Here is a 27,054-nt window from a genome sequence, read left to right on the forward strand (position 1 = left end):
CCAATTAGAAAGTAATTTTGAGTCTCCATTTTATATTAAAGAAATTGGTATATAATTAAAATTTGAAATTGAGATGAAAATTTTACAAATTGTTAGGCTGAAAATAGGACAGAAGTGTTTATAAAAATCATTAGTTTGGCCGTCTTTTTCTGGAGACATACTCATTGGCAAATTTCGTATAATCTCATCAACTTATATTGTTTAATTTGGTTTATTGCACTCGTTTTGTTCGTCGAGAGTTAGTTGTTGTAGTACGCTTATATGGTCTTGATATTCCTCAGTTTGTACATCAGCGAAAAACGTTGTATAATAGTTTAACACTTGGCCCGTACTTGTCTTTACTGAAGTAAATTTCGAAATGCATTTGTTTTTTTTCCTTCCTTCCATTGGGTCTTTAGATGGATACTATACCGCGACGCAGCTTTGGATTTTGGTGCGTGTAAGTATTCCGTGTGCCTTTTTAGTTTATATTTCTTCTAATTTTTTTAATAAAGATTTTTTTCATTCAATCTTTGGTTGTTTCATTCATTTCTTCCGTTTGTTTACCGGGCCCCAAGTGGCATTGTTTAAAATAACATAAGTTCCTAAGTCTAGGTTGAAAATACTATTCCAGAATTTACGAATTCAGGGCAGGGGCCCAAATCTCTTTGTTATAAATTTCTTCAATATTTAGATATTTGGTTTTTCAAAATTATTTCCGCATCATACCATGTTTTTATTCCTACTTATGGAAAATGACTCTGTTGAGGACATTTGAGCTATTGAAGCACAGGCTATGAATCTTCTTGACATTCTTTTTAGTTATATCTAGAGGCTAGGGCTGACTTACATGAGTTTCTTTTTTTAACGTATCTTTATGTTCCTTTAACCGGGTAGAAAACCGTCTTTTTTGTCTTTCCTATGTAACAATTGTCACAATTACAGTTGGTATTATAAACACCACTACAGTCTTTTAAATTAACTATGTTCCATTTGATTTGTCGTGCAATTATATAACTTATTTTAGGCGAGAGACATTGGTAATAGGGTACTGTAATTCTATAACTGTTGACAGTTTTATGAGATATAAGGGTTGTGCGTTGGCTTAACAGTCGTTTACGCACCAAATAATGAAAGTGTCGTCAACAATTGTTTGGTGCGGGAACGACGAGGATTTTCAAAATTTCCTCCGTGAATTAAACAATTTAAACACCTGTTTCAAATCCACGGTAGAATTTGGCTCCAATAGTAAAACAACACTACCCTGTTTGGATACTAAAATAGATATCTCGAATAATCAAAAGAACATCAGCGTTTGTAGAAAACCGTTTTCTGTATGCATGCCCCCTCATATTACTTCCGCAAATCTCAGGACTAAAACGCTTTCTGCTTTTTACACGCTCGTATTTAGAGCAAATAAAATATTAAATTCACAGATTAATTTAAACACAGAAAATAATTATATTAAACAAATAGCCTTTGAAATTGCGAAACAAAAATATCTTTAAAATTCTTAAGTTAAAAGGCTTTTGGATTTGATATCTCAGGATACCGTCCCTCGATAGTAAAAGTCCAGGTCAATCATAGAAACCGTATCAATCATTAAAAAAGTGGGAGCAGTAGCTTCATTATATTTGTATTATAATTTATGTATAGGGAGTAAGAAGGTAATTTTTTTAAACAAGTGAATGTTTCGTTTTGGGCTACCGAATTTTTAAAATAGCACATTTTACTAATACTGGTTTAAGGAGAAAAAAAATGTTTTTTTTTAGCAGTTTTAAAAACTGCATGAACTTGAAACCAAACAGTTAACTTGAAAATATCTCCTTGCGTATTCAATAAATTTAATTTTTTTGGTTGGCCTTTTGTAGAATAATGTCGGAACTGAGGCAGAAATTTATGAAACAAAATAAATTATTAGTAACAATAATCAGACAGACTAATACCCAATTCAGAAGTATGATAAAATGTCTGTTTGAGACAATTTTCTAAACTACGGCTGCCTTTGATTTGGAGGTAAGAGAACACTCAACGAAGCGAAATATGGAAAATAACCAATTACTTCAAATATTTTGAACTAGTAAGTGTTGTGCAACTCTGACGATAAAGAGACTTGCCGAATAGATGATTATCAAACTTTCACTCTATTCCGAGTAGTGATTCCGGGCGGAACTTCCGAGTGGCTTCCTGCTCCATCGGGTGTCCCCCAGGGCTCGGTCCTTGACCCACTCCTATTTTTGGTATATATTAACGACATTGGGGACAATGCCGCCTCAACTCGGTGTATCTTTGCTAACGATGTGGCCCTATTGAGAACTATTTATACCACTCTCGACGTGACCCTTCTACATGAGGACCTCAACCGCATTCAGGACTGGAGTGGCCAATGGAAGCTCCCACTGAATGCGTCTAAATGCGCCGTGTTGTCCCTGCACCGATCTGGGCAACCAGCTATATTTCCCACCTAAACTCTGGACAGCTCCGCGCTGACGGTCGTCCCCACGCAGAAGTACCAAGGAGTCACGATCACTAATTCTCTAGAATGGTCTACCCATATTGACCAAGTAACCTCTCGAGCTGCGTGGGCTCTCAGATTTGTGCGCAGGCAATCTCTCGCACTGCTTCTTCTCCACCAATGCTTTGGCTTCAAAAACTTACGTCCTGCCCATCCTCAAGTATTGCAACGTCGGGTTTTAATTGAGTGTGAGCATGACCAAGGTTATGAAAAACCATCGGTGGGATACGTTGGCTTCTCTTCGTTGGATGAAACGCCTCACCCTAGTGAATTGCGTTATCCATCACTCGAACGGCGCTTTGGCCCCACTAACCTCTGTCATCTTGGCCTGGCGCCGGGCCCCCTATGGTGAAAAAGCAGTTTCGTGCATCCTCCCTGGCCTTCACCTCTTCGTCAGGAAATATTCCTTTCTCCCGTCTTCTCTCCGCGATTGGAACACTCTCCATGACTCACTGTCGTACCTAGTCCCAAACAATTCAGGAAGGCCCTTACGACTTACCTAAACCTCACCGTATAGCGTTCCTGTATATTTTCTAATTCCCAATGTTACATATTTATGCGGTTATTAAATGATCTGTCTATCTTCTTATAAATATTTTTTCGCGCTTCTCGTATGCATTCGGTAAAGTGATGCTTGTATATACCTAGTGTTTGTATTACTGTGTCTTTACGTGATGGGTTTCAACCTTTTGTTGGCCAATAGAAAGAACTAAAGAAACTTAAGAACTATTTAAGTTATCAATAATATTCACACTTCATCACATTTCAAAAACAATTTCCCATTTCAAAGGCGGAAATAGTTTTCCTCTACGAGTAGTATCTATTTAGATTCTAGAGTCAGTACTAACTATTACTTACATTTCCTGCAACATGATAGGATACATTAAAGGGTTTACCCAAAAAGTCTATATATCGAGCATCTCTAAAGAATTGCCTTTTTCGTGATGCCAACCAATTATCAGTCATATTATTGAGCATGGCGTTGAAAATCTGGAAATTGGACATATTGTCGAATTTGAAAATGAAATACTTTCCGAAATGTCTTTTTACGAATTTCATTGTGCTATATGAAGTTTTAATCTAGAAAGAAAAATACAAAGAAAAAGTTTATTTTATAATTACTCGCACTCGAGGTGTTTTTAGAATTATGATGTAAAATATTTGAAATAATAGGGGTTTGTGTGGTTTACTTCAGTATAGAGATAATTCTTGATTTAATGTAAATATCATTTTAAAGCAAAAACAACGTCATTCATTTTAACAACAACAACAACAAAAATTATAATTCTTTATCGACAGAAAACTGTTTTCCTCGCTACAATTGTGCTTGGCTAAATCTATGGTCAGATTTTAAACCACCATTTAAAAGACCATTACACAATATCAAAAATAATATTAATATTGACAGCATAGTAACTTAATTATAAGAAAAGATGAAATGATTAATTGTACATACATAATTAAATAAATTATGCCTCTAACAAAAATTCAGTACTTAATAGGTTTTTGCTTCCAGACGGCTAGATTTTTGGATATCATTTTTTGCATCTGCCCAATAATGAAGTAAAATAAAGCAGGATGAATGGAGAACAAATAATCTATTGAAAAAATCAATAGTTTTAAATTGGTTAGTTTAGATTTGATTCTGAAAATCATGTGCTCTTTCACTTCCGTTGCCCATTTAAGAAATGCCACGTTTTATTTTTAAGAACAGCAAAGGAAAATAATATACCTTTTCGCTAACGAAGCGGGTATAGGTGGCGCGGCAGTCGCTGTCCCTCAGCTTGGTTTTCCCGCCTACTTCGGTGATCAAAAATAAACATGGCGAGTGTTAAGGCTAGGGTTAAAGGAGTCAGAAATTGCGCTAAAAAGATTTATCGTAGATAAAAACTTAAAACTTATCGTTTCTCAATTCTCCTAAATGTTAGAAACTTTTAAGCGTGCGGTAAACAAAAATTAAATCGGGGAAAAAGCCTAGTAAAGGGGCTCAGATTTGCAGTGCCCACTTTAATAACGATGACTTGTTAGAAAGAAATGGTGATTATTTATTATTAACATAAACTTGGATTTAAATAACACAGTTTTAAATTGCAAAACTGTGATTAAAAATTTACCATATAGGCCTACTCCTTAACCAGCTGTAGTTAGAACGAAATCAGAGAGATCACAACGTTTTCAAAATCGTTCTAAAGGTTGGTCATTTGATAAATTTATATTGTAAATTTAAAATTGAAAATAATGCATTTATTAATTTCAGATGAAACATTGGACGATTTACAATTAGAGTCATTGGCACAATCATCGACTGAGACAAATTTTATTGAAGGCCCTGAAAATGTTTCCACACTTTCCAACTTAGATTTGCTTGCCGAAGTAGCAGCTGAGATACATTCGTTGTCTAGCGAAACTATGACAGAAGTAACGAAAAATTCAAGTTCATCTGGAGCAAACCAAGAATAAAGTGTCATCTTCAAGAACTGTACTATCTATCAATGGAATGACTAGTAGTGATTTTGTATCTCTCACTGGCATTGGAAAAGAACTATTTGACAGTTTGTCGATTGAGGTTTTAGGAATAGAAACAATAATAACCTAAGTGATTTCTAATGCCCGTTAAAGACCGTATGTTATTAACGTTAGTGAAGTTGAAGTCAAATTTAACGTCCGATGCCTTAGCTTCGTTAGTTCTAACCATTCAGTTTCAACATACTTCAAAAGAACGCTTTGTGCCCTTGCTGGTGCAATTGTTACTGTTATTTGCAGGCTAGTAAATTTACTAAAACAATTCTGGCAAATTACAATTTAAAATACATTGCTAATGAAAATGACTCGTACTTAAATTTGATTGAAACTTACTTAAAATAAATATTTCATTATGTGTAAAATCTCACTTTTCAAAATTTCTAACTAATGTGGAAATTAAAATATCACTTGCACAAAGTTTGTTTCACTTAAAGTGGCAAATAAAATTTAAAGTAAAAATTATTTAACTTGAGTAGGTTTTCCTTTAAGTATTCATCGTCTCTTAAGAGATAGCCTTTATTTCCACAAATTCCTTAAAGAAATCAGATTCTTCAGTAGCCATCTGAAAATTCTGATTATCGTGGAGTCCTAAAAGGGTTAGTTTTAAAAGGTCCTCGATTAAAGAATAGTCTTCCGAATTGGACGGTTTAATTAGTCTCCCTTCTGAACTGTCCAGTAAAATTTGTCTTCCTTCATCTGAAATGGACGGACCAATTTGCCTACGTTTAGAAGGATTGTCATTTATTTCACAAGCTTCTGTATTTGCAGTATTATTAAGCGTATTAGTTGTCTCGGTTTCTTTCGGTTTTTCATTCGAATTTACAAATTCTTTCAATCTGGATGGTAAATGTCAGGCACACATTGGTTCTTATGGAAGACTAGATATTATTCGCTCTTCAGACTTTTCTAAGCTATTAAGACTAAAGATGGGTTTCTTAACTTTCCTAACACCATTTAAATCTTTAATATTTTTTAGCTTAGTAATGTGATTGCACGGTCGCTTGCATTTTACCCCATTTCTGAGGATTTTGATGAACATGACACTGCTTCAGGCATAATCAGCTAGGCTAATACCCAAGGCACCACCTTAGGCCTAAGTCATCGAGCGGATTTAAAGCCATTAATTCAGGTGGGCGGGTTACAATGTGAAGAAGGGTGGTGGCAAGCCCTGCATGCCACGCGTACGAGCCAACAGCTCCCTACACTAACTATTACCGTTAACCTCAACAAGTTTTTATGGAAGGGGAAACCGAAGATCTCGGGGGAAAACCCCTTAAACCAGTGGGGAGAGAACTTGCCAACTACCGACGACTCAACATCTCCGATAGAGTTTCGATGATGCAATTAATACATTTACATGCTGTTATTAAAACCATCGCTTTAACTCTCTTCCGAAATGAATGATAAAAAACAAACGAACTACGGAATGTTTACAGAATCCAGAGTTTCTACAAAATAAAAGATTTAAAATTGATAATTTGGTATCAAAAAGAAGATAAATATTTAACCGCTTTTGCACGAACAGTGAATACTTTCAATATAGTGTTTTCACCACACTCTTTAAATTTTAACGTCAAGGAGTGAGAGTCTCCGGTTGATTGGCTTGATTGTTTGAAAAATCCTTCAATTACTGTAATACCATCCTCTTGACTTGAAAAGAAGAAATTTAAAGACCCCTTTGGGATTTCTTTATTCATCCGCTCACCTTCTTTCAACGCTCAAGGCTTCTCTCCAATATATTTGAAAATTTCAAACATTGACAGTTCAACTGTAATATAGTATAAGGAGTATTAAGATTTATTATTTCCAAAAAGATATTTAGATTGAAATTTATACCTTTTTGAGACGTCATATAATGTGTATCAAATCTTGGATGAATGATGTATATTCATTCATCCAAGATCAAATTCCTTCTATTTACATTTTACTGGTATGCCACCAAGACTAACTATTCAATTAGACTTATATCTTTGCAACACTGTCATTTAGAACTATATAATAAACTACCCAAACATTGACCAGACTTTTTTTTAAATTACCAAATTTCTATTTAATTACTGGTCAAATTAAACGAATTCAAACCCTATTTAAAGCCTTGCCAGCCATGCTGCTGATTTATTGTATCACCGAAGTATAGTTTGAAAGAGTGCGGATAGGTGGCGTTACTGTAGTTTTCTTGCGCATCTTTAGTTATTGCAATTTTGTGCCCCGGTTACCTTTTACCCGCCAAATTTGTCAATATAATAATAAAAATGTGCTAGCTTAAGAATTAAACAAATTGAACGGAAGGGGCTCAGTTAAAAGTTAAATACAAAGAGTTATTTTAGCAAATTTAAAGATTTTATTAGAGAAAGCTTCACTGCTTGGTCAGAAAAAAGCCTTAACGGTGTAACGTTTTTTATATTTTAATGGTTGTACAAACCTATTTTAAACTATTGTACGCGTGTTTTACGAAAAGAAAAAAGGCGGGGTTGCCCTAGGCTGAGAATACCGTTTGTTTCCCGCGTCTTTCACGAGAAAGTATTTCATACTTTCACACCTGCGAGCTACGTCATGGCATTTCCCCGATAGAGGGTTCGGACTCGATTGACGTCATGCCAATATCCGGTGAGGATGAAGGGCAGAGGTGGACGAGAAGGAAAAAAGGGAGATTCTGGATTTTTGAGAGAGAGAGAGAGAGAGAGAGAGCGGTCAAACAGCCGTCTCGAGCCTGGATGGTTTTTTTAAACAAATTAAAAAATAAAATAAAAGAATGAACCGGCGAACGATATAAGTTGACCGCGTTATGCTGTTTTCAAGAAGTGTTGCTACGTTAGTAAAGGACGAAAGATCCCATCACGTTGCAGAAAGAACTTGAATATTCCACAACTCCGAAAGGAGAAAGCCGCAGTGCCATCAAAGTGACCAGGACTCGCCGCCAAGGAGTCCATGAGCGTCGATCCAACCGGCGCCTCCGAAGAATCGAAAAATCTTGTTCCGACGATGCGCGCCAACGCATCTCTCTTTGTGAGTAACTTCATTTATTGTTATAAGGGTATTCTCAGCCGAATGCGTATTTAAATCTAAGGTGCACCATTAGATAAGTGATTAGAAAGTATTTCTATAATTGCAAAACGTCTCAACGGCAATTCTTAAAGGTCTTTGATATGTATGGCGAACATTTTTGCCAGATTTTCATGTTATTTAGTAAGATAACACAAAGTCCCCTAGGAGGGGTTATACAACCACCGTGTCTGTCTGTGGGTCTGTGGATCTGTCAGGCCTGCGAACGCGTTCGCATTTGCTAGGAATTAGGGAACAAAGTCGAAAAACCGTGTTTGCAAAACCACCGTGGGACGGTGAGCGTTAACGGATTAATTTGCGGTCGGGGTTGGTTTTTTTTTCGTCAACGCTCGCCGTCACGACGGTTTTTGTGGTTTGTATATACGGGTGGTATCTCTCCACCTCCTTCTTATTGACTTTTGGGACGGACCGAGTGCTGAGTGTAATGCTACCTCTCAACATCCAATGGCAGGGTTTCCACCAATTGTTCACGGTATTCGTCTTAGTATCAATTTGCGATCGCATCGGGCAGGTTTCGAACCCGAGACCGCCTGTTCGACAGGCGGACGTTCTACCACAGAACCACCGACACTTATTACGTTTCATTGAAAATTAGACCTTCAGCTTTATCGAAAGCGTATTTAATATAGTATGAAATTTTGGTTTAATTGAAATAGAGCAAGATTTCGTGAAATATTTAAATTATTGCATGGAAGAAATTCTAATTTAGCGATTTCTCATTTGATTAAAAACAAATGCGTCACCCAGGTTTCGAACCCGGGCCGTTCAGTTAGGCAATCGAGCGCTCTACCACAGAACCAACGATAACTTCAAGCTATACTGCAAATAAGACACTCATCGTAAGCATAATAGTTAATAAAGTCTTGAATTTTTTTACGAATGAAATTTTGAAGGCCTAATGTGGTTTTTTTACGAATGAAATTGTGAAGGCCTAATGTGGTTTTTTTACAAAAAAAAATTATAAAGACTTAATCTTGTTTGTTATTTATTTCGTTTTTCAGTCGTATCAGAGATAATTTAGATACGGTCTTATATTATTATCGTTTGCGTAATTGTTCATTTATGAAGAAAATATCGAGTTGTATACATGGTGCGCTTACACTTATGTTGGTCTGGTTTTTAACTGGGTCTTCATTACTTCGTAATTTATTTTAAACGTTTTCTCGACTGATTAAGAAGTTTAATGCAGTTCATCAATTGGGTTCGTTTATTTTATTTATAAAGAGCCCTAACTATTCCGTCTACGGTCATTTATTGATATACGAGCTGTCTTTTAGTCAAGGGGCTTTTAGTGCTTTGTGAGGGTAAGTTTTTCGCTTCTTGTTAATACATTTTTATTGCTGTGGATATTTGGACATCTACGATTCCTAATGCAGTCATTTATTTCCTAGGTGTGCGAGTCATAATATGATATTGGAAATTGGATGGTATTGGTCCTTTTCAATAGAGTTAAATTCGATTGTGCATTGTTTTAGTACGTCTAACTCGCTGTTGTAACTACTTAATTTATATTATTCTGAATAAATTAAACTCGGTTGTTTCATCTCAATTATTTTAAATAAAATAAAAATTTTATATCGGGCGGGATTATGTTTTTAGTAAACAACTCTGAATTGCGGAGATGTCTTTAAGGGTCGTCTCGATTAATTAATACCACTAGGGACAATTCTTCCGAGGAGAGGTATATTTTGGCTTGCCAACTTGTTAATTTGTCTTATTATTAAGAAAATAATTCCGTTATCCAATAAACATCGCGTTTACTACCGCAATTTGTGGTATAAATAAAATAATTTTGATGAATTTGATTACTTTATTTATTACGTAAGAAATAAACATGAATTTTAAAGCAATTAAGTTAGAAAAAATATATTTCTGATAATTGTTTTTGCTAATTTAAATCAATTAAATGTGTCAAATTTATTTTGTTTTCCTCGCAAAACTTAATAAAAAAGAAGACAAATTGTTTTAAAAAATATATTTTGAGATAAATAAAGTTTAAACTGATACTGCTCATTATACTCACTAAACTTGAGCACCAATGAAGCGATTCAATTGAACCACTGATTCGATTTATTTGAATTCGAGTAAGCATTTTCTAAATTAACTTTTTTTTTCGTGCTAAATTTCTGACTTTACAAAATCTTTGTCTAAACCCCGTGTAGTTTAAACAAAGATAAGAAATAGTATTCAAGGATGAGTTGTGGAAGTGAAAATTTATTGTATGACCTTGCGATAATAATTCCGAACCGAAATTATTTGGACCGAAACAGTTTCAAAATTCTATTGAGTAAAATTATTTTTTAAAAAAATAAGCTAATTCTTTTAAATAAAATTTGCATTTCTATTGGAGAGTTAATTGTTGTAAAAGAAGTCATAAGGGTGCAAATATAAATTAGAATGTTCATTTTAAAAGGGTTATCTTGATGTATTTGGTATTTGCATTTTTAACACGAATTTGCAATTTATTTATGAAAAGTCAAACTCATATCTTAGCGCCGAAACCCCTTCTTCAGCGATTGTCAAATTGTTACCGCCCTCCATTTAAAAAAAGAGTACGCGTAACATGGCCATGAAAGTAAAGTTTTTTACGTACTTCTTTTATTGATGTATGATTTGGTTTCCCTTTAATTTTTAATGGTCATCCATTTCCCCAAATAAGAATAAAATATTATCTGAAGGTGAAATATTTTATCCCCCATAAAGGGAATGGAAAATACATCTTATCTTACTTACTATTATCATATGCCAATCTCAAACTCTAAATGAAAATCGCATAGTTAATATTGGTAATAATTCAACATTATATCTAAGCGTAAATTTAAAATCAGTCACCTATTGAATAAGTGTTTAATATTGTTACAAAAGTGTGAAACTTCATATTCTTCACATGCTAAAGCTTAACTGAGAGCTATTCACAAGACAGACTGCATTACGGGTTTCGTATCTGATTTGCGTCTGCTTGCTTCCGCGTCACACGTAGCATTTTAGAGCGCCTAGCTAGGCTTAGATTTTCGTCTATTGATGACGTAACTCCGTAACTAGCCCTCAGTAAAATATTACCCAAAAGTGACAACTTTTTAGAACAATAATTTAGACTTATGTCTTTTGTTATTTTAAAAAGTTGTCTAAAACATGATTTTTTAATTAAAATTGTTATTGTCGATTGTTTCAATGTAAAATTAGGTGTTATAAATACAAGATTCCAGGTTGGCTGCCCTGTATTAACACCACGAATGAGCAAGACTAGATTAATCATGTATAATTAATATTCAACGGCCAACCCTCAATGCACGAAGAAAAGCCCAAGTTTATCCCTATGAGCAATAAATTTAGTTTTTCTCTAGCTAGGACTTAGTTTGAGAGAATTTCCTTTTCACACCTCCCCGAACACCGCCAAACTGGTGAAAAAATTTAAAGGTTGAAATAGAAAATTCGAAGGTCGATTAAACACGTAAAGACTTGTTTCTCCAAAGTGAAGCATTACAAAACAAGAAGTATTTAAAGTTTTAAGTTCTACAAGAATATGAAACTCTTCTATGAACGTAAATGTGTTCGGTCCTTTTTGAAAATCGTAACCCATATAAACATTCAGGAAGGCAATTTTCAAAAGTATGCAGAGGTGCAGTGATACAATCAATACAAATAACATGTAGCAGTATTTTTGTGTCAAAATATGTGTACAGATTTTGTTTTGCGATGAGGAACAGTGATTTTGTGTTTGCCTTGGTTAAAGACAGCAACAAACAAATAAACGCCATCGGTATTGGGTGCACATTTGAAGCTTTTTCAAATGATATTAATACGTTGAAATTGCAGTAAGCTCCAAAAAAAATTTCTACATAGATATTGTTTATTATTTCTTCTCACTTATGAGATCTTACAAAATACGCCATTAATTCCTCAATTAATTAGTGAAAATATTCGATACCGTTTAGTCCAGGGAAAATAAATTAAAAAAAAACCCTGAACCTTGAGTAAATTAGGAGGCAGTAAATTTTGGTAGGCTGGTAGTTTATGACTAGTTAAGCAAAACCTGAAAGGTCCCCATGATACCGAGCGCCGCTCCCCCTTTGACGCCCCCCTTAAGTTGGGAAATCATTGTCTTTTATGTATACACTAATTTCGGAACGACACTAGATAGAGGGATAAATGAGCATTCGTTTTAAAGGTCATAACCAATGCTACCATTTATTATTACATGAAAAAACTGTATCTCTAACGGTTTGGCGGGAAAAATTAATATACAGGGTGTTAACTAGAAAACCATACACAGCCAGTTACTCAAAATTAGTTTTATGTAGGAATTTGAAATTTTTAGGTTGCATAGAGCGTGCCGGAGGACAAATGACCATGAAAATTTCAATGACCTCGAACCAGGTCTTCAAGGTCACTCAAAATGTATATCAAATTAGGATTACCTTGAAACATTAGTTCAAGGTCATTCCAAATTTATCTCGAGAACTATTATGATTAGTAGAATGGTTCCATTTAGATAAATGCGCGCCAGTGGCGGATTCACTACAACTTGGGCCCCTAGGCTTAGCTTTATTTGGGCCCCCCTTGACCTTGGGAAACTAGTCACTGTGGGTTGATTTATCCTCCGGGCCACTGCATAATCCACCAATGATGCGCGCTAATGTCAAATTACCTTTTACCCAGTTAAATAAAACTCCAAAATAAGCGTTAATTGATTAAAAATGTACCGAGTATTTTTGTTAAGTGTCAATCACAAGATAAACTAAATTTAAATAAATAAGCAACTAATAAACGTAAGAATAATTTACAAAATTTTTGATTAATAAATAAACTAACTTTCAATTAATAACTAAGTGTAAAAAAATACCTCCCAATGGCTACTACGCATGCTTGAGCTCGTGTGACAACCGAGTTCATCGAATTCTCTAAAATTTCTTCGGTGACATCGCCAAATTGCTGACCAGTTCTTTCACGAAGAGTTTCATCGTTTATGGAGTGAAATACACTTTTAAAAAAAACTCAATGATGTTAATTCTGGAGAACAAGGCAGCCTCATAAGTGGTTCGATATAGACGATCCCTTTAATGCGAATATGCAAATCAATGCATTCTTTCGATGTTCGATTTCTATGTCGTCCGGCTCCGTTATATTGATACCAGACAATAGGATATTCTTTTTTTTAGGTTCTCTTAAAATTCCACTACCTCATTTTGCAATAAAGGTAGGTAGATCACTCCATTCATACATAAAATGAAAACTGGACCAGCCACTTACAAGGAGAGTACCCGAGGTGTTTATCGCCAATTTTGTTCAAAGTCGGGAGTAATGTAGACCTACATGAGATATGAAATTTCCCAAAAGGAGACGTTGCACTACCCATTCGTTTTGCCATGGTAACCCAAAATGTTTTTGTCCACTTAAAACAAAAAAAACCTCCATTTAAAAAAGCATGGGATTTTCTGGATATCACCTACGAAAAATTGTAAAAAATTTCAAATTTTATTTTTTTTAAATCACGAAACGGATAATTTCGATCACATTTAGGTCATTTTCATAAAATTTGGGTAATTTGGAACAATTTTTGGGTAAAATAAGGAAAACATATCATTTTGATAAAAGTGGTAATTTTTGGAAAATTTCATTAAAATTGGATACATTAAAGCACGAGTAAGCCGCGACGATTTCCCCTCATTACACCAAAATAAATAGTGTCGATTGCTGCTGCCATCTACCGCGTAAATGTTCAAACTGGCGAGAAAAAAATAAGATGGAGGGATTATTTTGGAAGTGGAGGGAAGAAAGTAGGTCTACAGGTTAATTTTCATATCAATCGCTATATAGGCGGGGAGTCGTACGTCCGAGCGTACGTCAGTCAAAAGAGAGAGTGTTCCACCGGCTGTGAGTTCGTAGAAAAATTGTGCATGATCTGTGTTGATTACGTTCTAAGGACTGTATTTTGGTGCTATTTACCTAATCAAAGCTTGAAATTCTTGAGCGGATTCAGAAATTGCGTTAATATCTCTTTGTTCTCGTTTGCTGACAAGTTTGGTAACTTTACGAAAAGATATACCGTGCCTACTTTTGAAGCTGGAAACCCAATGATGGCTTGGTCTGAAAATGAAATTTTGGTCTTTCAATGTACTCGAGGCTTGAATGGCCCATTTCTGTAAATGTACATATCGTACGCATTTGAATTCACTTCGAGCTTCCTGGAATCATTCGAACGTAATCTTATCAATAAAGTGAAACTTTTCATAATTAGTCCCACCCGAAGCGACTTGATCCTCCCATATTTTCTTGTAGTTAATGTACTTCAATTCTTTACAACCATTTTTCTTAAGCTTTTTAATGCTCCAATTTGGGTGTTCCGCGATTACTTTTATGGTTGTTCCATAGAAAGAAAATAAGATATCTTATGATATTTCCATTGGCATTTCGGCGCCATCGTCATTGACTAGTATAGGTTGTCTGTGCCAAGAACCATGGCTACTATTTGATACTTGAGAACAGCTAGCTGAGCTAGGTGATTGATTCACTTTTACGTTAAAGAAAACAATTATGTATTACATAATTTTTTTAAATCTAATATAAACTTTAAAAACATTTCACTATCTACTAAAATAAGTAAATTGACTAGAAGATATCTTTTGTAATTTAAGAATTTAAAAATTATTTGTAATACAATAATTTTTAAATTAAAAAATATTAATAATAACAATAATTAATAATAAAATAATTTTGTATCACAATTATTATCTAATCTAGTCTAGTTTTTCCTAATATAATATGCAATATATACAGGGTGTTAACCAAAAAAAGGAGCAGGGTGAATATCTCAAAATGTGTTTTAACTATCTCCTTGAGCAATATCTTCAAGGTCGTTCGTAAATTAACTTGAGAGCCGTATGAGTTACGAAGTTAATTCAAATTAGAAAAGTATTTCCCGTCTGATTTGCGAAATATGAAGTCGAGAAATGTTTGGCCAAAAATAAGAATGTCGTTAAGTTGATAACGTGTCGAAGACGAGGTTCGTGAGCTGATAACTCAAAACGTACACGGGTTTAGAGTGCTGAAATTTTCTAGACATCTTCATCGTGGTTAAGGGTGAAGGTCTTGAGTTTCAAAAATTTCAGCTCCAGAACATTGTTTTCGACACGTTATCAACTTGGCAACTTTCTTGTTTTTAGGCCTAATATTTCTCGATTTCATATTACGCAAATTAGACGGGGAACACTTATCTAGTTCTCTTACGGTTATCAAGTTAATTTTCGAACGACCTTGAAGGCATGGTTCAAGGTCATTGAAATTATCCTAGCCGGTTGACCACCCGAGCGCTCTATAACACCCTAAAATTTCAAAATTGTATAGTTAAAACACATTTTGAGATATTCGTCCTGGTCCATTTCTTTAGCTAACACCCTGTATAATGTAATGTATATAATATATGATTGTTATAATTATATTATGTATGATTATGATTATTATGTGACATATTGTATAATATATATATATATATATATATATATATATATATATATATAATTCTACTAATTCTTTAAAACATTTGGCATTGTTAACAGGATTAACATCCATCTTGAATCGTGAGGCCACGAAATCCGAATTACAAACGATTTGCTACAAACTGTAAAGATTAAAGTGACTTGGAACTCACGATAATCAAAATGTTTATCAAGTCATGATTAAAAAATTATGAAATTAGTTATCTTTAAAATTGCTTAAATAGTTTAATATGACTGATATCTAATAACCACGAATTATAAATATATTATAAATTACGCATTTAACCACAAATAACGAATAAATTATTAAATTATCTAATATAGTAATTAATAATCTAAACTATCTTTAACGAGGTAATCATAAAAAAATTATTAAAATTTTAAAAATCAATATAATATTTAGTTCGTTAGTCGTTGAATCAGTTTAATTTTAATACAATTATTGATAATTAATAATTAAATAAATAATTGCATTTAAATTATTATAAAATCTTGAAATTTTATTTCAATCTAAACCAAAACATTATGTAGCTTATGTCTACTAAAGTATATCTGAAAAAAAATTATTTGGTTATTTTGAATAAATTTGAAAGATATTTCAGTTTATAAATGTGCTCTCTAGATTTATTTAAAAAAAATTGCCACATCACACACGGACAATTGGTCTTTATATAAATTCAGCTACGCTTCCCGAACTTGTTTTTATGTTTATTTTACGTCACGGTTTCATAGCTTTACTAGAATAGTTTTGACACGCGCGGTTTCCACGAGCACTTGAAAATCCGAGGTTTATTTCAAGGGCTCATAATATTACCAAAGTCAAAGCAGTGACGTAGTTGGTAAATTAAAAATAGAAGGCCTCGCTAATTTATAGAAACATATATTCATTAAAATGGTTTAAAACAAAATTTATTCATTTTATTTGATTTGGCTACGATATCTGCAACCAAAACGCGAAATCTATAACGAACAAAATAAACTCAATTTCAACAGTTATACTTTTTTAATATACCCAATTTAAACAGTTTTACCCATTTTATTCGAGTTTATCCAATTGAAACAATTAGTTTACCCAATTTCTAATGCATTTTTCAAATTTTAGCCCAGTTTACCCAATTTAATTCGAGGTTATCCAATTTAAACAAGTTTACCCAATTTAAGCCGAGTTTATCCAATTCAAACAAGCTTACCCATTTTGAGCCGATTTTACCCCATTTAATCCGATTTTATCCCATTTAATTCGAGATTATCCAATTAAAACAAGTTTACCCAATTTGAGCCAATTAGACCCAATTTAAGCAGTTTTAACCCATTTAAGCCGAGTTTACACAATTTCATTCGAGTTTATCCAATTCTAACAAGTTTACCAAATTTTAGCCGATTTTACCCAATTTATACAAGTTTACCCAATTTTGGCTGATTTACCCAATTTCAAAACCGTGACCCAATTTTAACCAATATATCCATTTTTGATCTTTTACTCAAATTTAAAACATTAATTTATAAAATTTTAATGAAATTTTCCAAAAATTACCACTTTTTTCAAAATGATATTTTTTCCTTATTTTACCCAAAAATTGTTCCAATTTACCCAAACTTGATGAAAATGACCTAAATTTGATAGAAATTACCCGTTTAGTGATTTAAAAATAATAAAAATTTTAAATTTTTTACAAATTTTTGTAGGTGAAATCCAGAAAATCCCATGTTTTCTTTATGGAGATTTTTTTGTTTTAAGTGGACAAAAACATTTTCGGGTGCCATGGAAAAACGAATGGGTAGTGTAACGTCTCCTTTTTGGAAATTTCATATCCTATGTAGGTCTACATTACTCCTGACATTGAACAAAATCGGCCATAAACACATCGGGTACCCTTCTTGTCAATGGTTTAATATTCCAAACTATACGTTTAGGCTAATCGTCTCTGGGTGTGAGGTCGGCATTTTGAAGCGGGGGTTCTGGCTATCCCAATAATGCGTGTTTTGGACGTTGACTATTCCATTCCGAGAAAAAATGGTATCATCGGAAAGGCGAATGTCGCCATGAAACTGACGGTCTACTGCTATTTGATCTAGCAACCAGTTAATGTGATACAAACGGGCGTTTTCATCGGCAGCCTTAATTCCTTGATGAAGATGGACGTGGTAGGAGTGCGCGTGGTTTCTCTTGATATATTCCGAAACGTAAACATTCGAAAATCCCAATCCTGCCCGAGCTTCTCTGGTACTACATCTGGGATATGCATTAAAATACTCGACGTTTAACATTGTAAGTTGCTTGCGTGGTTTTGTAAAATACTTGTGTGAGATGGTAGAAGGTTTGGAGATTTCCGTCGATACGTCTTTAATCAATTAACTCATATTTTGGAGTTTTATTTACCCCGGGTAAAAAGTAGTTGGACTTAAAAAGCCTTGGCGTGCATTTATCTAATTGGAACAATTCTTCTAATCATAATGGTTCTTCAGATAAAATTGGAATAACCTTGAACTAATGTTTAAAGGTAATACTAATTTGAAAATTTCAAACTCCTCCACTCGGTGTGTGTAACTTTTACCAATGACCACTTTCAGGTCTGTCAGGTAAACAGGGGGAACAATTTGGACCCCCCTTTAATAACAATACGTTAAAGTCAACTCTTTAACTTAGGATGATACTTTTTATATCAAACGATAAAACGCGCAGTGCCGTTAATTTTCGCCCCCTTCGGCCAGCACCCTTAGGCCAGCACCCTTAAAGGAAGAGTGACCAAAAAAAAACAAGTTGGTCTCATTCGATAGAACTTTTTGACGTGCACGCAATGCCGCCCCTCCGGCCAACCCCCTTCAGGGAGAGTGATCGAAAAAACAAGTTAATAAATTCAAGGGTTTTTTTTATGAATTTGCGAATTAACATGACTTTTTTTGCCTAAACTAACCAATTGTTTGATATATTTTTTTAAAATAAACCCATTGTATTCCCATATTAAGAATTTCTTTAAATCATATTTCAACTAATTTCAATAATTTAAAAGAATTGTGTTCGTCGTGTTTTGCTTAGCTATTTCACCTTTGATACTTTCCGTCTATCTAACGATGGGAAATCACATGGCCTCAACAGCTCTTGTATTGGTTAATTTGTTTTGCCCACCTGGTTACCCTGAGGGTGGGCGGTAGCTACTCTTTAACATACGATGTTAAAATATATATATCACACGATAGGTAATCACATGGCCTCAACAGCTTTTGTTTTGCTTTGCCCACCGACGTATCCCGAGGGTGGGTGGCGCCCAAGTTTTAATCCTTCAACTTAAGATGGTATTTTATATAGCGAACGATAGCAAATCACATGGCTTCACAGCTTTTTTAATGGTTTGCCCACCCATGTATCCAGAGGGTGGGCGGTGCCTACTCTTTAACATATGATGGAAAATTATATATCAAACAATAGGAAATCGCATGGGCTCAACAGCTTTTATATCAGTTTTCCCACCCGGGTATCCTGATGGTGGGCGGCATCCACTCTTTAACTGAGGACGGCTATTTATATATCAATCGATAATGGCTAGGTATAAGCCAATGCGGGTCATTGGATCTCCAGTTATCTGAGTAACAGACAATGCTCAACACGTGTCAACAAAGTCTCTTTCCCCCATTAGTTTAAGCTCTGGAGTTCCTCAAAGGTCAATTATTTCGCTCCTCCGTTTTAATATTTACATAAATGACCTAATTAATACCCCCATGAAAGGCCTCCTCTACTTATAAGCTGATGATACTTTTTTATTGATAAGTCGTAATTGCCTAGCAAGTATGATAATATTGGCCAACTCCTGTATCTCTAAAATTCACGAGTGGTTATCGGATAATGGCTTAAAACTTAATTTCGAAAAAAAGCGAATTCATGGTCTTTAGTAATAAAACTGTCCAAATCTCTGCTAATGCGATTCATATAAACAATATTCCTTTGGCCAAAGTAAACTATATTAAGGTATTTGGTTGGATTATAATCTGAATTGGAATTATCATGTCAACTCTCTATGTATAAAATTGGCGCGTGTTTCTGGAATTATTCATATTTGTAAAAATATGCTCCCCTTTAAGGTACTTCTGGAACTCTATTATTCGCTTTTCAATTCCGTTGTCACATATAGTATTATTGCTTGGGGCAATACCTCGCGTCATAACTTGAATTGATTAACTGTCCTTCAAAAAAGAATCATCCGCACAGTCTTTATAGTCCCCTTTTTTGCTCATACCAAACCTCTTTTTTTAAAAGCAAAAATTTAAACTGTCCCGCAACTACTCAAATATTTATCTCTAATATTTCTTTATAATGATATTGAATCTGGTTTTGTATTAACTAATAACTTAGCACCTAGGTGTGGGGCAAATACCAGATCAAATAATATACTTGCTCTGCCTCAATGCAAAACAGCCAAAATGCTATCCTATCTTTTTTACGAGGGTGCTAAAAATTTTAATGCTTTAGACAAATCACTACAATTAGCGCCGACTCGGTCTCAATTCAAAAAAAACCTTAAAAAATGATTTTTATATACTTGGTTATTTTTGTTCTAATGTAACCTTATTTTTGTTTACATTTCTTTGCTTTTTAATATAACCGAGGGCTTATAAGTCGCCAGTTGACTTAGCCCTCTACCAACTGTTTGTACGTTTTTTTGTTTTTGTCACTTATAAACTTGAATTGAATTGAAATCACGTAGCCTCAACAGCTTTTGTATTAGTTTGCCTACTAAGGGTGTATGGGTTTGCCCACTCGAATACACTGATGTGGAACAAATAATACGGCCAGGGCCACCTTGTTTCCATTTATCTTGATCCTAATTTGGTGCAGCAGTCGTTAAAGACCCAAATTGGTTTCATTATTTATTAGGTAGTTTCGAGTAAAAGAACGAGTTGTAATCGTGCTTGGAAATAATGAAATTGTCTTTTGTTCCAAACAACTTACCCTTGAATTAATAAATTAAATAACTTTACTCTCTAAACTTATAAAAGTTGAGAAAGGCAAGCTGTATTTAATTTATTATGCGACGCATTTTAGTATAGAGTGACTTCCAAGATGCTTAAAAAAGGACGGCTGAACTAGTAAATTTTGCCCACGCTGTCTATAAGGAAAGAGAATAGCCAAATATATTAAACTATTGCATATTTTTACAAGAAATGCAGATATTGTAGAATAATGAGAATAACATTTTTGTAGAGTAGCCGAGTATAAGTTATACAGTACGGGCAGAATTCTAATGGTTTTGGCTTGGCACGGGACACGGCGGTGGCCCGATCGAATATTAAGACGGCGCGGAAGCTACTTTTGCGGCCAACACAATTCGACTTACAAAAATTCTTTTCGTATTATGAAATGATTTAAGTTTTTAAATACTTATATTTTAAATGTAAAACGTCAGATCAAAATTAATGCATAAACAAGGAAATTATTTTTTAATTTTTAAATAATGCGTAATTGAAATAAATTTTTATGAGCCATACACATTTTTAGTACGTGTTTCAGTAAAAGATTGCTAGTAACTCAGTGACAAATTTTAGTTTATTATTAAACTTGAACTTCTTTAGTCTTAATCAAGTATATGTGCATTGTATAAACGTTCAATTTAATAGTTCAAAGCGTTAAATTAATAAGTCTTGTTTCTCAATTTTTTAGACAATTAAGATGCTGTGCACTAATATTACGAAACTAAATGACAGCGCGCAAAAATGTGTAACAGAGTTTACTCTAGTTAAGAAAACGAGCCGAAAGAATGCGTACCAAGTCAAGTCTAAGTACAAATTGGCTTAACTTTATCCTTTTCTTTTTCCTAGCTAGGGACTTACCGCAATAATATGTTAAATTATTTTCATTGGAAGCACACAAAATAACATTTTCCAATATAAATAATGTTTTCAGCTGCTACAATTTTATTTTTTCGCAATATCCCTTTTATGTTTATATCATTCTTAATATATAAACGTGTAAATTACGATTGAATTTATAAATTTAAATAAAATAACGAAATATAAATGAAACACATTCATTTCGTTATTTCTTTGCCGCTAAACGGCATCCCGGTAGATCCTTATGGCTCAAATCAATGTGTTAATTTAATTAAATATTAGCAGATATTGAACCAAATTAATAATGAACAGTTTTAATTCGTTCTAGAAAACGTAACGGGATACCTCGAATGATTGTAGATTGTTCGCGATAAAGCTACGTCCACACCCCTATTAATTTCTGCGTTCATGTTTTCTTTTTCTAAATTCTCTTAACCAAATACATTTTCATATTCTTGAAATAAGAGCCCTTTCTGTAAAGTATCAGGTTCTTCATGTTGAAATGTGGCTCTTGCCAACTTCAACAAATTTATAGAAGTACCAAAACCTGGTCCATAAGCGAAACCACGAGTTTTTCCTTCGCAAGGTTGCACCATAGTTGAAATGTTAAAAAGTCCACGTATTTCCATTAAATGATACAAAAGGTTAAGAAATATATCAAATAATGTAGTTTATTGGACCTTGGACTCAGAGTCTCGGGAAAAAAGGGTGGGGAGGCAGGGTACGGGTTTTTACACACAATCCTAAGGATTTGTGTGTATTAGTCTCACGTACAGAGTAACCTTTGACGATGCCGATGCCGCCGATGGCCCCGTGTCGCGCATATCTCTTCAACGGTTAGGGCTAGAACAGTAAATGATATCTCGTTCGAGTGTTCATAAATTTTTTTAATCGAAGCCCAAGAAGTTTGGCATTTACCCAATTTACTGCTTCCGGTAGTTTGGCTTTTTGTGGTTGATATTTTCTTTAAAAATAAGTTCGATAACGTTAAAAACATTATTGGTTAGGTTAGGATTCAGCGGACCTACAACTTCGGTTATATCAGTAAATCTTAAAATTTAGTATAGTTTTCAGGGTAATTAACGGGACCCCAATTTTCGTGGTTTTATATTTTCGCCTAAAAATCTACATACCTTCAGTTCCTTAATTTAAGTCCGATTTTCATGAAAGTTATATTTTTGAATAGCTGTGGCTTACATATAACCTAGAATTGCACAAACGTTCCTTCAATTTAATTATAAGTAAGGCTTTTTGGGCAGCGTATACGGACCCCGCAATTTCCAACATTGTTTAGCCGCGTCTTTTTAGAGGTCTACGTGCCTGTTTCCCTCTGGCATTTTTCAAGGCTGCTCAGAGTGTGCCGCTTTCCAGACTTCATTTAACCTCGCGATATGACGTTATGCGCGGCGAATATACGCACGAAGCTCCAGATTTTCCTACGGGGAATACATTTTTACCTCTAACGTTTTAGGTTGAAACTCGTTCAATATCTGTATTATTTCAATACTTTAAGTCACAATTTGGATTTTGATATAGGATTAATTAAGTTCTTCAATATGACTAGTCGAATAAGGGATGTAAGCAGAAAGTATTTAAGTGGAGCCGAGAAAAAAGAAGAAAACGAAGCTACGAGACGATGATAGCAAACAACGAGGTTCTTTGTTAAAATTTGTGAAACACAAGTTCCAGAACAAGAAGAAAGTACAATCCGTGATACGGAACAACCATGTGAATCATATTTCATTGACCTTAGTGACCATTGGAACCGAACGAGTGATACAGAGCAAACTAGACCAACATCTCTAGTTGAAAATGTGTCGACACATTCGGATACTTCCGTATATAAAACTACTTCTGAATCGGGTACGTTTAACTTTGATGTTAAAGATCCAGGTTTATGGCCCGTTCAGATCAATGAAAATGTAAGGTGTTTCTTGTTTGATCATGGTCCGTTTCAACTAGAAAAATATAATTTTCTGAAAGATCACACCAATAGGAGTTTTTCTTCAAATAATTATTCAAGAAAACTCAGAAACTGTAAAACGAGCGTTAGGCGAGGGTTAGTATACTCAAAAGACAATGATAGTGTATTTCGTTTTTCTTGCATACTCTTTAGTGATTTGGCTTTTCCACTGAGCACTACCGGATATCATATCAGTCACAGGTTAAAACTACACGAAAGGTCTAAAACATATATAACTCGGAAATAAACCAGAAAATGAGAAAGTTATTAATATGGAAGTTGAACGTTTAAAGAAAGTATTTGAGCGAATAGTAGAAGCTTTATTATATTTGGCTAAAACAATCTAGCTTAAAGAGGAAACAGCGACAAGCTTAGTACCCCGAATAATGGAAATTTTCTTGGGCTAGCGAAATTTGATCCAATAATGAGCGACCACGTTTCCAGGTATACATGTTCCTTAGCACTTAATAAAAGGCCAACAAGTCAATATCTGTCCCACACAATTCAAAATGAACTAATTTCATCGATGGGAAATTTGATTCGTAAAAACATTGTTGTAAAAAATGAGCGTTATTTTTCTATATTGTTAGATTGCACCCCTGATTTAAGTCATCAGGAGCAAATGTCCCTAATCATACGATTTGTCGAAATATCGGATATTTCCTCGAGTGTAAAAGAACATTTCCTTAATTTTCTAGAAGTACACGAAACTACTGGGCTAAGCTTAACGGACCGGTTTTAAAATAACTAGATTGTTTGAATTTGAATTTAGCTGATTGCAGAGGACAAGTATACGATAATGGTGTCAACATGAAAGGAACATACCACGGAGTTCAGTCTCGAATTCTTAGACAATATCCTAGTGCATTTCTTACCCCCTGTGGTTGCCACAATATAAATCTAATGTAAGGCTACATTGCTGAGTCTTCGGTTAAAGCTAAATTATTTTTCGGAATTTTTCAAAAGTTGTATACCATTTTTCAACCTCTACTGCTAGGTGGGCCATTTTGAAAAACACGTAAAACGCCTTACTCCCAAGCCCCTTTTTTATCTGCATTCTTTGTTTGAGCTCCGTTTCTCAAATACAATAGGAACTACGATGATAATTCACATACTGTCTCTAACCAATGGCGCGGGTTAAAAGAGTTAAACATAGGTTCAGACTTCAGCTTCTTAATTGTATTAAAAGTTTGAGCCCCGATTCTCAAATCCAGTCCAAACAACGAAGGAATTTCGTGCAGGATCAATAAGCCTCGGCACTTGTTAAAAGGGTTAAGCAAAGCGTTAAACTTCAGCTTCTTTACCTGTATTCTAAGTTTGGGTCCCGTATCTCAAATCCAATAGAAACTTATATATTAATAACGCATTCTAAGGTAGATTTTACGGAACTTTCGTACTCTCCGTAAATCAACAATCAAAATCAAAAAATGGGGGGCTCTTGCTCCCCTGTTTACCTGACAGAGCTGATACGTGCACACAATGCAAAGGAATCGCAGTTATACATGTATAGATTAAAATTGAAACGGAATTCAAAAGTCTTCGGATCCAAACTTTTGCACCCCCTGGTAACCTGACAGATCTGAAACGTGCACAGAAGGCAGAGGTATAGCAGTCATATAGATGAAAAATTAAAGGAAATTTAAAAGTCAGTCGGATCTAAAATTATAAGTGCGTATTTTTTAAATTTTGTTAATTTGGGGGTCGGATGAAATGGGCTGACAAACCGCCGCTTACTACTGTTAACCCGCGGAACTTGGTTATGCAGATAGAGAAAATCCTTCTCATTATGCCCGGAGAAAACGTCGTTGTTTCATGTGGAACTTAAAACGAAAATATTTTTTTACGTCAAATTATTTTGGTCGGGAAAGTAGCTTCCGCCATACAACGGAGCACGAAAGAACTACCCTCTCTAAAGTATTCTGCCTTCACCTGAAACCTGTCCAACGCCGAGTCCGAACCGTACGCCGGCTCCCTCTCTCGGAACGGTACCGGGAAATTTATCGATCGCGCCGAGACGCTTCGGCTTCTCGGACTCTGAAAGGTTCCCTCTGATCCACGCACGCTTCCGGGTCCCATGCCATGCCAGAGTGCCGAGACCGGTTCGATTCTATTCGTATTATAGAATTGGGTTCCACGTCTTTCTTTCCGACAACCCCACCGCCGACAGACAAAAGCGCCGTCGCAGCAGCGCTCGGACCATTTACATCACTGCACCTAGGCCGACGAATGTCTACGCCGAAGGTCCATACGCCGTTGTGTTCCGACGCCGAAGGATTTAAGGCCGATGCACAACTGCGCCAACGCACCTCCGCCGATGGCCGTTTAGCCAGTGCCAGATTAAATACTTGGCCAACTAGGCACTGGCCTATGGGCCTCACCAACGAAAGGTTTTTTTGTTGCCTTATTGGGTATTTCTTAACGTAATAACCAACGCTAGCTTTCTCAAAATGGTTGTGCATTTAAGCAAAACATCATACAATATATCTATTTTTGAGGTATAGGTTTACTAACATACTTTTGGGAAATTTACTTGTGTGACATCTCTTAAATATTTTTTAATAATAATTAAAAAAATTAGGTTGTCCAACGATTATGTATCTTTGTAGTTGTTCTAAGCGTTAACCCTAAGCTTTTACAAGTTACGAACTCGATCGGCTCAATGAAACAACTGAAAGACAGTCACTATATTTCCCAGTTTCCTCTAAGACGTTTAAAGTGTTCTATGTTATTCTACGAAATAATTCTGTAGCTGGACCTAACCTCGTTATTTTGCTTCAGTTTTTTTCTATATTTACTTAGACCGATGAAAGATATCACTGATTTTCTAAAAGATGTTTCTCGAAGTTTTTTATAAAATTACAAAAGCCTTAAGATTATGTTTGTATTTCTTTTATGAAACAAACCTTAATCGTATTTGTAAAATGCTTCCAGAAATAAACTTTAGGCCTTTTCACACGAGCCACCTTTTTGATCCAACTAGATGGGTCAACGAGTTGAGTCAACTAGTTGGTTCTTGTGAATAATAGTTCGATGAGTTGATCCACCAAAAATGTACGCGATAAAGAAATGGATCACTGATCCATTTTAGCTGACTCAGCATTTTGATTTAAATAGTTGGCTTGTGTGAAAAGGTCTTTAATAAAACTAGATATCAAATTTCCAAATTCACTATGGTATTCCCCTTTTTATCCTTGACTTTCTCAACAAAGGTGAATATACGAAAAATGCCAACACAAAACAATAAACAATATAATGTTTCTTGAAAAAAATCTACATTATTTAAGTAACCGGGGTAGAAAACATTTATTGTAAGCAAAAAACTCCTGCTCGACGCCAAAACCTTTCCGATTGAGAGTTCCAAAATAACGAAGCCAAGAGAAAGATAACCGCAGGTCAAAAACTGAACAAAGAAAAAGATCCCCTCAAAATAAGGGAAGCGCTAGCTTATCGTTCAAGCCGGCTTCAAAACGTTCGGAAGTTCAATAGTTTCTTACCAATGCTGAAGATATGTAGACCAATTCGTCTTACGCATCTCACGCTTGAGGCGGATGGAGACGTCCAGTTTGATATGAGTGTGGTTTAAATGATTGGTGATGTGATGCTAGCTGGGGTCTTTCTGATGTGGTTGCGGTCTAAGTCTGACCAATATAAAAGAAATGCATAAATAAAACTTTATTTCCGAAAGAAGGTCT

Source organism: Leiobunum rupestre, unplaced genomic scaffold (assembly GCF_980474605.1).
Source record: "Leiobunum rupestre unplaced genomic scaffold, qqLeiRupe1.1.hap1 H1_H1_scaffold_14, whole genome shotgun sequence".
NCBI classification, from domain to species: domain Eukaryota; kingdom Metazoa; phylum Arthropoda; class Arachnida; order Opiliones; family Sclerosomatidae; genus Leiobunum; species Leiobunum rupestre.